The 15,878-nt window shown below is 56.8% G+C and overlaps 5 protein-coding genes across 7 annotated transcripts in view; 2 read left to right on the plus strand and 3 right to left on the minus strand.

The window, feature by feature from the left end:
- LOC116816556 (uncharacterized) overlaps positions 1-15,878 on the minus strand; it is a 568,924-nt gene that overhangs the window by 315,702 nt on the left and 237,344 nt on the right.
- Positions 1-15,878, plus strand: part of LOC116836048 (uncharacterized) — a 616,551-nt gene that overhangs the window by 223,117 nt on the left and 377,556 nt on the right. The gene's annotated exons all lie outside the window — the stretch shown is intronic.
- Positions 1-15,878, minus strand: part of LOC116818371 (uncharacterized) — a 316,403-nt gene that overhangs the window by 138,716 nt on the left and 161,809 nt on the right. The window lies entirely within an intron of this gene.
- LOC142047422 (uncharacterized) overlaps positions 1-15,878 on the plus strand; it is a 423,729-nt gene that overhangs the window by 101,765 nt on the left and 306,086 nt on the right. The gene's annotated exons all lie outside the window — the stretch shown is intronic.
- The window catches only part of LOC142047430 (uncharacterized), a 259,927-nt gene that overhangs the window by 50,822 nt on the left and 193,227 nt on the right, over positions 1-15,878 (minus strand). The window contains exon 2 of one of the 2 annotated variants that reach the window (XM_075070420.1): positions 7,040-7,153. The gene's annotated coding sequence lies outside the window, so the exon portion shown is untranslated. Of the gene's footprint in view, positions 1-7,039; positions 7,157-15,878 lie in introns of both variants that reach the window. The other variant, XM_075070419.1, reaches the window with a different exon arrangement.

The raw sequence follows: 15,878 nt of genomic DNA on the forward strand, positions 1-15,878 counted from the left end.
CACCCTTTTAGATACCTGAAAACTGCTATCATGTCCCCTCTCAGTCTTCTCTTTTCCAAACTAAACAAACCCAATTCTTTCAGCCTTCCTTCATAGGTCATGTTCTCAAGACCTTTAATCATTCTTGTTGCTCTTCTCTGGACCCTCTCCAATTTCATCCAGATGAGTGCATTTTAAATTGTCTGACAGTGTGGATGAGTGGCTGCAGGTCTTATAAAAGGTACCAAATGAACTAGCCTGGAGATTAAAGTCCCCTGTTCATCACAAAACAGGTACAGCAGAGGAAGTTGTACTGAAAGCTTCCCTTACAGTCCAGGAGTTCCCAAACTTGGTTCATGGCCTGCTCAGGGTAAGCCCCTGGCGGGCCAGGCCGCCACTTCCCACAGCTCCCACCGGCCGTGAATGGTGAACAGTGGCCACTGGGAGCTGCGAGCGGCCGTACTTGCAGACGCTCAGGTAAACGAAGCGTCTTGCGGCCCACCAGGGGCTTACCCTGAACAAGCCGCAAACCAAGCTTGAGAACCCCTGCCTTGCACTGACCTGCTGACACGCCTCATTGCTGGTGCAAACTGGTTACCCCAAGACAGGAGTTTAGTCCCCCAAGCCCATTCAGTCTTTGCCCTCTCAGATGCCACTGCCACAAAGGAAGCCAACTAGCACTCATCTCCTCACCCCCCGCCACTGCCCGCCCACTCATCTCCTCACCCTCCACCACTGCCAGCCCACTTGCCTCAGCCCCTCTTCCTCCGCCGCTGGCTCACTTGCCTCCCCGCCACTGCCTACCCACTCACCGCCTCACCCCCCACCACTGCCCACCCGCTCGCTCGCCTCAGCTCCCCTTCCCCCACCACCCGCTCACCTGCCCCCCCACTCACCTCCTCACCCCCCACCACTGCCCACCCACCTCTTTAGCACCCCCTCCCTCACCCACCACTTGCCTACTCATCCCCCATGGGCTGCACACTGAGCCCACCTACTCACCTCCCACGGGCCGCACAGTAAGCCCACGCGGGCTGCGTGTTGTGCAGGCCTGATGTAAGTGAAAGAGCAAAGCTGGCCATCTGGGGAGCTGCTGCAGTCCTATCACCACAGCTGGAAGGGAGAAGAGGAAAAACTCCCTAAAGTGCTGGGAGCAGCCCCGAGAAAAGGACGTTTGTCCGTGAGATCAGTAGCAATAAATGTGAAATGACAGAGTGCTTTCTCCTCTGTGCTGACAGGTTTGAATTGTGTTACTTCACTGTGAGATAAAGCTTTAAAATATCCTGGTCTAATTTCAGGATGGGTCTGTGTCATAAATGGATAGGTAGGTAAGGGTTAAGTTTCTTTTACCTGAAAAGGGTAACCGAACACCTGACCAGAGGACCAATCAGAGAACTGGATTGTTTAAAGTCAGGGGCGGGAATTTGTATACTCGGGGTCTTTGTTGTTTTCTTAGCTATGAGGAAACAAGTCTTCTTCTAATTCTCTCCTAATACTTCTTCTAAACATCTGTAAGTACCCAGGAACCGCAAAGTAATTCAGCTATGATGGTCTTTGGGGTGTATTTACCTGTATGTTAATTTGTTGTGCTGGTTTAATTGGGCTATCTTTTAAATCAGACTGTTTCTTTATATTTTCTTATAAGCAAGAGCCTGTATTGAGTTTCTTAATGCAAGATGATTGTTTTATATTTTCTTTCTTTTTTTCTATAAAGTTTTCTTTTTAAACCTTGTGAAAGTTCTTTTCCTAGGGAGGCAAAGGGAAAAGCCAGGCTGTGGGCTATTTTCCTATTTGGGTCCAGGGAAAGAGCAGACTACAGGGAAAGAGACGAAGAATTCTCTCTGTTCTCTGGTGGTTACAGTTTTTCCCTCATTCCTGGAGCAAGGGGGGTGGCAGAGCCCAGCTGTGGGTATTTTGCATCTCCATTGTCCTGAGGGAAGCAGAAAAGCTGGTTTCTTGGGTCACACAGGTTAGCCGCGAGGCAAGCCTGATAAGGAGGGGGAAGGGGTTATTTTCCCTGCTTTTAGCATCCAAGGGATTGGGAATCTGGGTGTCCCACCAAGGGAGGGTTGGGGACACCAGAGGGAGGAAAGGGGGGATCAGGCCCCATAGATTAATTCCTGATCTGGTGGCAGCGAGAATATCCAAGCTGGTAGTGAGCTTGGGGGAGTTTCAGGTAAGCCCCCAAACTTTGGACGCAAAAGTCCAGGTTTGGGACAGGACCAGACTGGTGGACACTAAAGTCCAGGTCTGGGACTGGACGGCTAGATTACCACAGTCTGTAAACAGCCTGGCTCGGCTCCTCAGGCCCCGCCACTGCCTGCCCACTCGCCTCCTCAGCCCCCCACCTGCCTGGCTCGGCTCCTCAGGCCCCGCCACTGCCTGCCCACTCGCCTCCTCAGCCCCCCACCCCCTGTGGCTCACCTCACCCCCCGCCACTGTCCACTCACCTCTTCAGCCCCCCTCCCTCACCCGCCGCTTGCCTACTCACCCCCCACAGGCCGCACCATGAGCCAACCTATGCACCCCCCACGGGCCACACCATAAGCCCACGCGGGCTGCATGTTGTGCAGGCCTGCGTTAGAGTATCTTTTTGTTTAGCTTGTGAATTTTCCCTGTGCTAGGAGGGAGGTTTATCCCTGTTTTTTGTAACTTTAAAGTTTTGCCTAGAGGGGAATCCTCTGTGTTTTGAATCTTTTTCTTATCCTGTAAAGTTATCTTCCATCCTGATTTTACAGAGGTACTTCTTTTATCTTTTTTTTTAAAAAAAACAAACTTCTTTTAAGAACCTGATTATTTTTCAGTGTGCAGGCCTGATGTAAGTGAAAGAGCAAAGCTGGCCATCTGGGGAGCTGCTGCAGTCCCATCACCACAGCTGGAAGGGAGAAGAGGAAAAACTCCCTAAAGTGCTGGAAGCAGACCCAAGAAAAGGAAGTTTGTCAGTGAGATCAGTAGCAATAACTATGAAATGAAGGAGTGCTTTGTCCTCTGTGCTGACATGGTTGAATTGTGTTACTTTACTACAAGACAAAACTTTAAAATATCCTGCTCTAATTTCACGATGGGTCTGTAAATATAATCGGTCTCTGTGGGAAGTGAGACATTCAAAATTCCCAAGGAATTTAAGAGGTGGGATTCACAGTTGGTCACCTGAGCGCAGTGCAGTAGAGTTCAAACCAATGACCAGAGAGGAGAGAGCAGGGATTGTGGGACACCTTCTCGAGGCCAGTCGCAGCGCAGTAATCGACCAGGGTGTCTACACTGGCACCGCGGTGCTGTAGCCCTGGTGCAGAAAGCTGTACAACTCTCGTCGGGGTGGATTTTTTACAGCGCTGCAACTGTGCAGTTTCTGTGCACTAAGTGGCTTGGCAGGGTGAACACCTCAGAAGTTACATTGCAGAAATCTACTTTATGGTGCAGAAACTTGCCAGTGTAGACAAGGCCGTAGATAGCTTAACTAAGAAACCAAGACTGGTCATACTGGGTCAGACCAATGGTCCATCTAGCCCAGCGTGCTGCCTGAGAGTGATCAGTGCCAGATGCGTCAGAGGGAATGAACAGAACAAACTTGTTGGCCTACAAGATGAGGGTTTTTCACCATTGCCTTTAACTTCATTGTTGTCGATTCCTACTTATCCAATCTATCACACCTCCCCCAAGGCCTCTGGGCAAATCAGGTATGAACCACTCCTTTGATACAGGCTTGTCCCAATCCAGCTGAATTGAGGCAGACTTTGGGCCAATGTCCGTTTGGAAAAGGCCCGCTTAACCCAGCAGGTTTCTCAAAGTATCTGTTGCTGTGAACAGCATGTAGTGTGGATGTGTGAACCCCAAACATATTAAACATGAAAGAAACACAAGGCCAGCACTGAGGAGGTTTACAGAGCCAGGCCTGAGGGTTAAAAGGAAAAGGGACCTCAGCACCTATACAAATAACTGGTTGCAAAAATAAAACAAAAAAATTTAAATAAATAAATAAATAAAAATGAAAAAAAAAAAAACCCAACCCAGAAAAGCTACCGTCACACACCCATCACCACTTCAGATTTTGACATCTTTGCTTTGCAAACAAGAGACCTGGGGAACTCCGTGGCTGTTACCTTCTAACTGGATAAAAGGTTACATGTCTCGAGTAATTTTCCTCCTAACAGAAGATTCATTTAAAAATTTATCAAAATAAATTCCATTTGAAATAGAAATAATTACAGTCTCTACTGGGTCTCTGTTCTCATACATGCTATTTCTTTCACCTATTCCCCCACTCTAATTCCTTAGCAAAACGAAGAGACCAAACCACAGATTCTGGACTCAGCATTCATGTTTCCTGCAGTCTGAACTTGGAATCTGATGCACTTCCCTGCTGGGCAAATGATAGTAGCCAATGAGGGAATGTTTCTTGTCCAACAAGGCAGCCAGATTGGGACCCATAGGCATGGAATGGCTCTGAAGGAATCAGATGTTTCTCTCTGTGCTTCATCTAACTTTGGAGCCAAATGGTAAAAGACAGTTGTTCCCAATTTAATAATGGGATCCTTTATGAGTGTGCCAGTTAATTAGGGAGCAGAGTTCTAAAAATAGTTTACCTGGGCCACAGGTCATCATAGCTTCCATCTCTGGGGTGAAAATCAATCACCACTACCTGCAATTTCTACCTGACTTCTTGTCAAATCTTTGACTATCCTTGGAGTAACTTCACACTTCTCTGGCGCAGAATTCTTCACCAACCACCAAATCACCAGTAGCGATAGTGAGGTACAACTCCCCCAAATATGTCTTTTATTTCTTTAATCTAATGGCACAGATTTAAATTAGGGAGTAAATTCAGGTGCATTTTGGAATCCCTGTAAGACACCAAATATCACGTATGTATTAAAAGTAGGTATCTTTCTGCAGTTATAGCACACATTCAACACGGATTTCATTTTCTACATAGTTGCAGCACCTCCAGGGGTGAGCTGAAGACAAGTGTCACTTCCATTTTTCCCATGCCTACCTCAATAACGATTGTATTTCCCAAATAATAGGCAACATACACCTGATTAGGAAGGACATATCTTCAGGAATGACCTCCTGCAGGGCCTGAGCCACAACTGCTTTGGGAGCCCAATGCATGGGTATTTTGCTTAGTTACCAGTCATTTACTAGGGAATCCTCTTCTCAGCCCTTTAGAAAAAATATTGACCTAACCAATTGAACAACAGGGGGATTGGGATGGTGATGGGGAATAAGGGAATCCCTCTCTTCTTCTGTTGTTACAAAGGGTGAAATGACATTTTCCCATTTCCCTGCCCTGTTCCTGCTCTTTGTTATAGTTCAATATATTTTAAGTGAAGAATATAGTAGCAAAAATATCTGCTCTACAGCACAACCTGAAGCAACATCAGAGCAACTGCGAATGAAACAATTGGTTTCCAAAGGGGGAACTCGATGACTAACAATTGCTTTGAAATGGGAGAAACAGTATAACCATGATGCTCAGGGTTTGTTTAGACTAGGAAAAGTGATGGAGTTTAGGTCAGGTCAAGGGGAAAGCTAATGCCAATCACTGCACCTGGGCTGCATCTGCACTACAACTATAATTGTCTTTTTACACCAAGATCACTAACTTGAGCAGCCAACGCCATGTACAGTCCTAGTGGATGGAAGGCAGAGGTAGTTTTTGCTTCAGTGTAGCTTGGGATCAAACCTCCAGAAGCTGATGACCATTCCTGGCTCAAAAGGAAAGGAGTTGATAGAAGAGATCACACTGACCTCAAAGAAGGGTGAACTGCAAAAGGCAGAAGCAGGTAACTGAACTGAGACACTACGGTGAAGATGGTGCAAAAATCACAATGTGGGAATTAGGAAATGTTTTTTTCTTAATTTTGCCCAGCCCTAGTCAAGGGATTTATTACAGTTCTCTCTTATGTGGATTTTCTGATGTCTAATAAAGTTTGAGCTGTGATTGAAGCTTTTCCTGCACTCAGAGCATGTGTAGGGTGTCTCCCTCCTGTGGATTCTCTGATGTGAGATGAGGGCTGAACGATGAATGAAGCATTTCCCACACTCAGAACATTCATAAGGTTTCTCACCCATGCGGATTGTCTCATGTGAGATGAAGGCAGAGTTCTGACTGAAGCTTTTCCCACACTCATGGCCAGGGGCGGCTTCAGACCCCAGCACACCAAGCGCGTGCTTGGGGCAGCATGCCGCGGGGGGGGGCTCTGCCGGTCGCTGGGAGGGCGGCAGGCGGCTCCGGTGGACTTCCTGCAGGCATGCCTGCAGAGGGTTCGCTGGTCCCACAGCTCCACCAAAGCCACACAGAACCAGCAGACCCTCCGCAGGCACGCCTGCAGGAGATCCACCGAAGCCGCGGGACCGGCGATTGGCAGAGCGCCTCCCACGGCATGCCGCCCTGCTTGGGGTGGCAAAATGTCTAGAGCCGCTCCTACTCACGGCATATGTAGCATGTTTCTTCCAAGTTGATTCCGTCGCTTGTTATAAGGTCTGAGTGGCTACTAAAGTTTTCCTCTGGCCTCTGCTGAGTCTCACAGGCTTTTGTTTTTTCTGGGACTGCACAACTCCCGGAAACATTCCCTTTGAATCTTCCTGATAACGTTTCATGTGGTTCTTCTTGCCCAGCATCTTCCTGCTGGGGTTTCTCCTCCTCATTCTGACTCACCATCCCATCACCTGATGGGAGACAGAGAGAATCCAGACATAGGTCCCTCTCTGTGCCAGAAAGAAAATCTCAGAGAGAGGAATGGAAAAAGGGATGAACAATCCAAAATATATGTGGGAGAGATCAAACCTATCAGGAGCTGATTTTCCCCAAACTCTTCCCTAGAGGAGAGAGGAAGGGATCAGTTTGTTCTTGTGAGATGCAGACCAACTCAGGGGAAAGCGAGATCAGGGAGCAACCTGCTGCCAGTCAAAATAGGAAGGAAGCCACGAGTGACTTCTGCCATAATGATTCCACATCTGCAGGGAACAATCCTGAGCTCACAGGGTCTTTGTAGGGCATCCCAAATGTTTCCTGCAATCCCACACAGTTTTTGAGTTGGTTTAACCAACTCCTCACCTGTGCAGGCAGCTCTTGGAAGAACTTCTTTCCCAGAGCCCTGGAGGTCTGGGACCCATTGCTCTTCCCCTCATTTCAGCTGTGAGATCACATCAAGTTTGGAATTTGGAAACCCTACTCCAAGCAAAGAAAACAAGGGAAGTCAGTGGGATTTGTGGGATACTTGTCACAAAGAATATTCCAAGATTTTATCCCCAGCTCATTGTTAAGCAGTAACATCCCAAGGCAGCTTCCTTGGCTCAAAGTAGCAAGAGAGTTATTATTATAACAAATAATATTCATTACCTTAGTGCCTAAGGACCAACTAACAGTGGGTCCCCGTTGTGCTAGGCAAAGCACAAACAGAGAATAGTAGATGGCCCATGCCCTGAAGAATTTACAATCTAAATAGACAAGACAGGCACAGAATGGGGGAAGCGGTACAACCCACTGTTAGGTGTATTTTTATCACTTAGCTAGTTACAGGGTGTAGACAAGCAGACTCATCCCTGTGGCGCCTCCTGCTGGTGACTCATGGGAATTAGCTCTTTCCAGCTCTGGAGTGCCTTCTGCAGGCCGGTGGTCCACGTGTCCTCTGGCCCCCGTGCCCCACCCTGGACCCCATGCCACTTTATCTGGGGTGCTACCTCCTGGCAGTACCACACCAATCTAGGTCTCCCCTCCCTCGGGAACCCCCAACCCACTATCCCCACTTTGCCTCAGTTACTGCCCAGTCTCTATCTAGCACCCATTCACTGGGGAAGACTGAAGTGTCAGCCACTCATCATAGGCAAAGGGGTTTGGACCTGCTGCTTTTGCCTACCCCAGGTTGCCCTCTGCAACCTCCAGTACCTATTGGCCTTGTGCTAGGCCACAGCCTGGGGCTTTCCAGACAGGAGCTCCCCCATTCCTCTGCCTTTCCCCAGCCCTGCTCCACTCAAGTACCCTATATCTAGCTCCTTGCAACCAGGCCCTTCTCCATCTACAAGCAGAGGGATACTCTTGTCTGCTCTGGGCTTCTCTGTCTTTATAGGGCCAGCTAAGTCTATTTGGGGCATAGCCCCAGCTGCAGCCACTTCCCCCAATCAACTCAGCCTAAAGGCTGCTTTCTCCAGCCACAGCCCCCTCCCTGGGCTGTTTTTCACCCCTTCAGGGCAGGAGCAGGGGACCACCCTGATACTGGAAGCACTCTGTCCGCTTGGGCTGTCCTGCTGGCTGGAGTGCTCTTCCCCTGCCTTCTCTGGCTGCCCTGCTGGCTGGAGCTCCTTCTCCCTTCCTGGGCTGCTGCTAGCTGGAGTGCACCCCTCCTTGGACTGCTACCGCTGCTGCTTGCTGCTGCTACTGCTGCTGAGGCAGGGGTGGGGGGGCCTGCTGGCCAGCCCCCACTCCTCCACCTCCGGAGGGAGAAGCGTCAGGGACCCCACCCCTACCCCACAACCCGCTGTTGCCGCCTGTGACCGCCTCCTGTTCCTCCTGGGCCACCAGGGGGCTGCTGCTGCTTGCTGGAAGCTGTGTTTGCTGGTAGCTGCTGGAGCCTGGAGGAGGAAGAAGAGATGAGACGCCCCCACGCAAGCTAGCTGGATAGTCCGCACACTCAGTGGAGGACTCTGACTGGGACCACCATGGAGGGGGGCCTGCTGAGCGACTGAGTAACTCTTTGACTGTGCTCCAGTTGGTGCGGGGTGGTAGCTGCTGTTGTGTGGGGCGACATGGTCGGGTGTGCGTGGTCTCCTCATCCCTCTCCCCGTGGGCTTATCTTGTGTCCTCCCCGCACCCCCACCCTCACGCGCTTGCCCCTCCACCACCCCCACGCAGACGCCTTTACCATCTGCCTCAGGTTCCTGCCTCTGGGACTCAACTGTTCTCTGCCTGAGCCTCGCGCGCCCTATATGCCTACCCGTTGTGGGCCCAGTAGCACACCGCCGGCCAGCCATCCTATTGACAGTGCACAAGTGCTCGTTGGGGCATGCACCCCCCTTCCTCACACTACCTCACGTCCCTCCGAGGCAACCAGCCCCTAGCCTTTTCCCAGCTCTCGTTTGCCTTGGCTATTGCCCCTATGTGGAGCCTAGTGTTGCGCCCCGCCACGCAGCTTCGGGTTTTTTTTTTGTTTTTTTATTTGCCCCCCATTGGTTCCCACCCGGTCTTCCTCTCGCAGGCATTTTTGTCCTCGCGCGGCCCTGAAGCCAGCCCCTTGAGTGTCCCTCTTGCCCACTCCCGGCCTGGCTTGCTCCCCTCTTGCTGCTGGCCCTTTGCCCTGATCGGCCCCCTCCTTTGTGCGCCATATGTGCTGTGAGTGCGACATTGTGCTTCCCCCCCCCGCTTGAGGGTGTTCCCTCTTGCACTGCACCCCCCACTTTGCTATTTGTATTCCTCCCTCCCCTAGGTGCAGCTAGAGGAGGCCGGCTCTCACCCCGTGTTGGGTGACTGACCCCCACCTCAGCTCCCATTTCCTAGTCCCTTCTACCCCCTCCCCTCTGTTGATCTGCGTCCTCCTCCCCTGCACTACAAGCCTAGCTTTTAGGTGACCAGCTGTGAGTGGGGCTTGTGGAGACAACAACTTCGTGCGCGTCCCGTCCCCTACCTTCCCTTCTCCACTACCATTATCCTCCTCCCTCCCTCCCTCTCCGGTGCGTGCGCGACACGGCGGGTGGTTCTCCTGAGCGACGCCTGGCCCCCCTCCCCGGCCAGCTCCCTCGGATGTACCCGCCCCTAGTCTCCGCTGCTGCTGTCATGTAAAACATCGGACGCAGGCATGCGCACCGCTCCGTCGCTGCCGGCCGCCCCCAGGGCCACGTGGCGCGCGATGGGGTTTCCTCTTGTGCTGTCACGTCTCGCCCCTCTGCTTCTGGGGAGCCCCCCCAGCTGGCATGAAGGGCCAGGTCAAGAAAGAGGGAAAGGGCCCGCTAGGAGACCAAGCCCTCCATGGCGGAGCCTGCCGCCTCTGCCGCGCCCCGCCATCCGGCCGCGGCCCCCCTCCCCGCTGTTCCCTCCACCAGCTCTTGCAGGTGCCCCTCCCCGGCCCCAGCCGTACGCCCAGGGGGCGGCGGCCCCCCCACCGCCGCTACATCGTCTCCCCTGCCCGCCGCCTGCTACCCCTCGGCGGCCGGGGCCCCTTCCCCATCCTTACCAGGAAGCACGGCGTCCGTGCCTCCTGGTGGCCTCCGCCTCCGCCCACGTGTAGAGCCTACCGTGCGGGCACGTTGGCGAGTGGGGTGGGGCCACGGCCATGCTTGGCGCCTCCAAAATGTTGGTGCAAAGTTCGTACTTTTTTCTGGCCTCGAGACGCGCGCCGCCCAGGAGGCGGTGGCGAGAAAGCTGGCCTGCCGTTCGTCTCGTAAGGGGCCAATGTTACGTCCCCTCTGGAGCACCTTGAGAGGGCCTGCGCCGTCCAGTGTGTGGTGCTGCCGTAGCCCGTCCCTCCCTTCCTCCCCCAAGATAGCCAACCTGTTGCTCTCGCCCTCTCTTCTGGCCTGGGGAAGCCCATAGTTCACGGTGGTGAGCCTCTCTGGCCTGGGCTGCGCAAGGAACGCGCCCTCCCGTCACGTCCTTCCGCTTCCAGTGCTGGCGGGCATAGGCAGCTTCAACTGCCGCGCCGCGGCGCGTGGCGGCGAGGCACTCGAGTGGGTCCCTTCCTGGTCCCCTATCAGGGGGCCATTACCGGGTGCAGCTTATTCTCGGCGGGGGTCCTCGGTGCTACCGTCTGTCCTAGCGACGGGTCCGCCCGCCTCAGAGGACTGCCCCTTGGCCCAGGCTTTGGAGCGAAAGTGCGCCCGCACCTAGGACCCTCCGCGTAAGCCAGCGACGATGGACGCCGCCGGGGGCCCAATTGCTCGCGCCCCCCTAGCCGCCCGTGCCCAGGGCCGCCCTCCTCCTCCTCCTCCAATCTATCGCCGCTCCCACTCGGGCTGCAGGTGTGTACTCCCTTGGCGTGCCCAGACGAGCGAGGGAGCCCCGCCTCCGCTGCCTGCACTCTGGCGGAGCCTGTGGAGGAGGGTGCAGCGGGGGTACCGTTGGGCATGGGAGAGGGCCCTCCCCAGGGGGACTCTTCCCTTCCTTCGGCTGTCCCACTAGTGACCCCCCAAGTCCACGACTCGCCATCCCTGCCCTCCGACCCGGCCCCTGTCACCCAGCCCGCGAGCGACGCCATGGAGGGCTGGACCCTGTACAGGGTAGGCGGGGCAAGCGGAAGGCTCGAGCTCTGCTCCTACCATCTGATGCGGGAGCCCCCTGTAAGACTAGGAAGGGGCCGCAGATGCCGAGCCTTCCGCCGTGCCCTTGGGGTCAGTCCGTCCGCCAGTGCCGGACAGGAAAGGCGTGGCAGCACCGGAGGGTACCACTGTCCCCCCTCCGCAATCCCTTCTTGTGGGGACCTCGGATGCGGTCCCCCTGCTCCCTTGCCACCTGCGCCCCCTGCAACACTCGAGGCGATCGTTGCCTCGGGCGCTAGCGGGGGACCCTGGGGTGGAGGGCGGCAAGTCCCCCTCCATCTTTGGGGAGATCGAGGCCCTGGGTCTGACCCCGGTCGCCCTGGGGAGGATGACCCTCCACCAGCGGGCCTCGACCTGGACATCCTCACCCCAGCCCCTTTCCCCGTGTTCCCTCCTTCTGACTGCCACGTCCGCTCCTGCCTCTAAGGGGTCCCCTGGACCTCCCTGCCCTGCCCTGGCTACGGATGGCACCCCGCTGACGGCCGCCGACCCGTTGGAGTGACGGCCGGTGCCTCGCGGCCGGGAGACGGGCTAACGGGGGTATCCCTCTGTGGTGCAGAGCACTCGAGTTCCTTCCCGGGCGGGGCCCCACCAACGGTGTTACATCTCTTGATGCCGTGGCTAGCGCGCCTCCCATCGAGCCTGAGCCCGGCATCGCTGGGACCCCCGCCCTACTCCTCCAACCTCCGCGCCTGGCCGTGAGGAGCCGCCTCCTGCCAGTTTGGCTCCTGCAGCCCAGGATCCCGTCTCTGTCCCTATCCCTGACCCCCAGCCTCGCCCTTATCCTTGACCCCGTCCTTGTCCCCTTCACCGCCCCCTATGTTACTGCCGCCCCTGGGGCTGTCCCCTTCCCTTTCCCAGAGGGTGACCCCCAGGGGGCGGCCTTTACATTTTGCAGTCCTGATCCCCTAGGGGCTGTGCTCTTCCCTCCGCCGCCCCCCGTCGGGCCGGGGTCTGAGGCAGACCGTGTGGTGCCGGCCCATCGGGCGCCACGTCGGGTGTCCGCCCCTTGCCTTCCTGTCTCTGTAGGCCACGGGGCCGTGCCAGAGGCCCCGCCGGTGACCCCAGCCCCCCATGCGCTGCAAGAGGAGCTGCGGGAGTTCCTGGATGACGTCAGGGGCTCCCGCATCAAGGTGTCACTTGCTCTCCAGCGATGGGGGGATTTCCATCTAATCCTCCGGGCCGCAAGGGCCCTCATGGGGGAGGGCAAGAGGACCGGGAAGCAGGGTGCCGTGGCTTACCACCGGTGCCGTAAATTCCGTGACGACCTGCTCAGCTTCGGGATGGGTCACGGGTTGCTGCGCTGCCCAACAGGGGCCGTGGGCGTCCCTGCCGGCGAGGATCCCCCTCAGCCCTCCTCATGGCACTCGTCACCTTTGCCACCTTGAACACCCGGAGCTGTAGGGTGGGTTTCCGCAGGAGCCAGGTGCTCTCCTTCCTTCGGGAGGGGGGGGTACTCTGTGGTTTTCCTGCAGGAGAGCCACACGGATCCGGCCGCCGAAACCAGCTGGCGGCTGGAGTGGGTGGACAGGGTCTACTTCAGCCATCTCACGACCCACAGGGCTGGAGTAGCTACCCTGTTCTCCCCCGACCTATGGCCGGAGGCTCTGGGGGTTGCCGAGTCTGTGCCGGGCTGCCTGCTGCACCTCCAGGTCCGCATGGAGGGGTTCATGGTCAATCTTGTGAACGTCTATGCCCCGACATCGGCCCCGGAGCGGCTGCTGTTCTATCGGCAGGCGTCCGCCTTCCTCCGCTCCTTGGATCCTCGCGAGTGCCTGGTCCTGGGCGGGGACTTTAACATCGTCCTGGAGAAGCGGGACCGCTCGGGGACCGAGCAGAGCCCGGCCGCCGCGGACGTCCTCCGGGAGATCATCAACCATCACTCCCTGGCGGACGTCTGGCGCGACCACCACCCGGACGATGTCTCCACGTTCACCTATGTCTGAGTGGGAGCCCATCGGTCGTGCCACTCCCGGTTGGACCGCATCTACGTGTCACACCTCCACCTTTCACGGGCCCAGTCCTCCGGCGTCCGGCTGGCCCCTTTTTCCAATCACCACCTCGTCACCGTGACAGCCTCTCTCAGTGCGGAGAGGCTGGGGCCAGCCTATTGGCACTTCAACAACAGCTTGCTGGAGGATGTGGGCTTCTGGCGTCCTTCCGGGAGTTCTGGCTGGCCTGGCGAGGGCAGCGGCGTGCCTTTCCCTCGGCGCGGCGGTGGTGGGATGTGGGAAGGTGCGCGCCCGGCTCTTCTGCCGTGACTACACCCGGGGTGCCAGCCGACGGAGGGATGCGGCGATAGGGCAGTTGGAACGGGAGGTCTTAGAGCTGGAGAGGCGTCTGGCCGCCAGCCCCCAAGGATCCATCCCTTTGCGGAGCGTGCCGGAGAGAAGCGGGAGGAGCTCCGGGTCCTTGAGGACCATCGGGCTCGGGGCGCCTTTGTCCGCTCCCGCATCCGCCTCCTGCGGGAGATGGATCGCGGCTCCCGCTTCTTCTATGCCCTGGAGAAACGGAGGGGGGCCAAGAAGCACGTCACCTGCCTTCTGGCGGAGGACGGCACCCCCCTCACGGGTCTGGCGGAGATGTGCGAGAGGGCCCGGTCCTTCTACGCGCACCTTTTCTCCCCGGAGCCGACCGATCCTGCCGCTCGCAGAGTGCTTTGGGACGGGCTCCCGACGCTCAGCGCGGGCGACCGGGACCGGCTAGAGCTGCCTCTCTCTCATCTGGCGAGTTCTCGACGCCCTCCGTCGCATGCCCACCAACAAGTCTCCGGGCATGGACGGGCTGACCGTGGAGTTCTACCGCGTGTTCTGGGACGTCCTCGGCCGGACCTAGCCAGCGTTTGGGCCGAGTCCTTGCAGGGCGGGGTCCTCCCTCTCTCGTGCAGGCGGCCCGTGCTCGCTTATGCCGAAGAAGGGGGACCTCCGCGATTTACGGAATTGGCGTCCCGTCTCGCTCCTCAGCACGGACTACAAAATCGTAGCCAAGGCCATCTCGCTGCGGCTGGGGGCCGTGCTGGGAGACGTGATCCACCCAGACCAGACCTACACCGTCCCGGGCCGTAGCATCTTTGATAACCTCTATCTGGTCCGGGATCTCCTGGAGCTTGGGTGCAGGGATGGTCTGTCGTTCGCCCCTCCTGTCCCTGGATCAGGAGAAGGCGTTCGACAGGGTGGACCACGGGTATCTCCTGGGCACTCTGCGAGCGTTAGGCTTCGGGTCCCAGTTTGTGGGCTTTCTCCAGGTGCTGTACGCTTCCGCAGAGTGTCTGGTCAGGCTCAACTGGACCCTGACCGAGCCGGTCAGCTTCGGGCGGGGAGTGCGGCAGGGGTGCCCCCTCTCGGCCAGCTGTACGCTCTGGCCATCGAGCCCTTCCTCTGCCTCCTCCGCAGGAGGTTGACGGGGTGGTGCTTCGGGAGCCGGAGCTGCGGCTGGTGATTAAGAACTGGTTCAGAGGCAAGCAATAGCGCCCCGAACCTACCCCAGAGAAGAGAAAGCGCGAGACCCAGCAGAACAATACCGGCAATTTGCCACAGGAGCAATTCCAGAGCATCACCCAGGGACTCCGTGACATCCCAATCAACCCAGCCTAAAGACTGCTTTGTCCAGCCACAGCCCCATCCCAGGGCTGTTTTTAACCCTTCAAGGCAGGAGCCTGGGACCACCCTGCCAAGCATCCCTCTCCACTGGAGAACTGGCAAGGTTTAGAGGGCAAGGTGACGGAGTGGCTCCGGAAATGGACAGGACTCCTCCGGTGCCTTTCCCTTTGAGGGAGGGCATTGGTGCTCAATCAACTAGTCCTGTCCATGCTCTGGTCCCGGCTCAACACCCTGGTCCCGGCCCCGGTTTTCCTGGCCGATCTCTGGGAAGGTGGTTCTGGAGTTCTTTTGGCCAGGACTGCACTGGGTCCCTGCAGGGATCCTCTACCAGCCCCTGGAGGAGGGAGGGCAGGGCCTGAAGTGCCTACACACTCAGGGCCATGTCTTCCGCCTCCAGGCCCTGCAGAGGCTTCTTTATGGTGCAAGTAGTCCGGCGTGGAGAGCACTGGCGCACGCCTTCCTGCGCCGCTTCCGAGGGCTCCGATACGACCGGCAGCTCCTTTATCTCAATCCGAGGGGTCTTCCGTGAGACCTCTCCAGGGTGCCAGTCTTCTACCAGGATCTCCTCCGGACCTGGAAGATGCTTGCTGTGACCAGGTCTGTGGCGGCCATCAAGGGGGCAGATCTCTTCGCGGAGCCCCTGCAACACAATCCCCAGCTCCATGTGCAGGTGGCGGAGTCCCCCGCGGTGCATCAGAGGTTGGTCCTGGCAGAAGCTACCAGGGTCGGAGACCTGGATTACGACCGGGGAGACTGGCTGGATCCCTGACGCTGGCTCAGCGTATGGGGCTCTCTAGGCCTTGTACTCCCTGGCGCGTACTACAGGACGTGGAGGCCGCTTTGTCGCCCACTGCTCGGGCCTACCTCAACCGGGTCCTGTGAGAGGGCATGCCTCGCCCACCCTCCACCCCGAGCCCTCTGGACCTTTTCATCGGGCTCCTGCCCGCGGACCCGACCGGCCGCCCCGCCCCGCCCCTTCTCCGCAAGTCGGCTGCATAATCTGCAGCCAGTCTGCTTCCAAACCATGCCAAGGAAACATCTCTACACGCT

This window comes from Chelonoidis abingdonii, chromosome 11, assembly GCF_003597395.2.
Source record: "Chelonoidis abingdonii isolate Lonesome George chromosome 11, CheloAbing_2.0, whole genome shotgun sequence".
NCBI lineage: Eukaryota > Metazoa > Chordata > Testudines > Testudinidae > Chelonoidis > Chelonoidis abingdonii.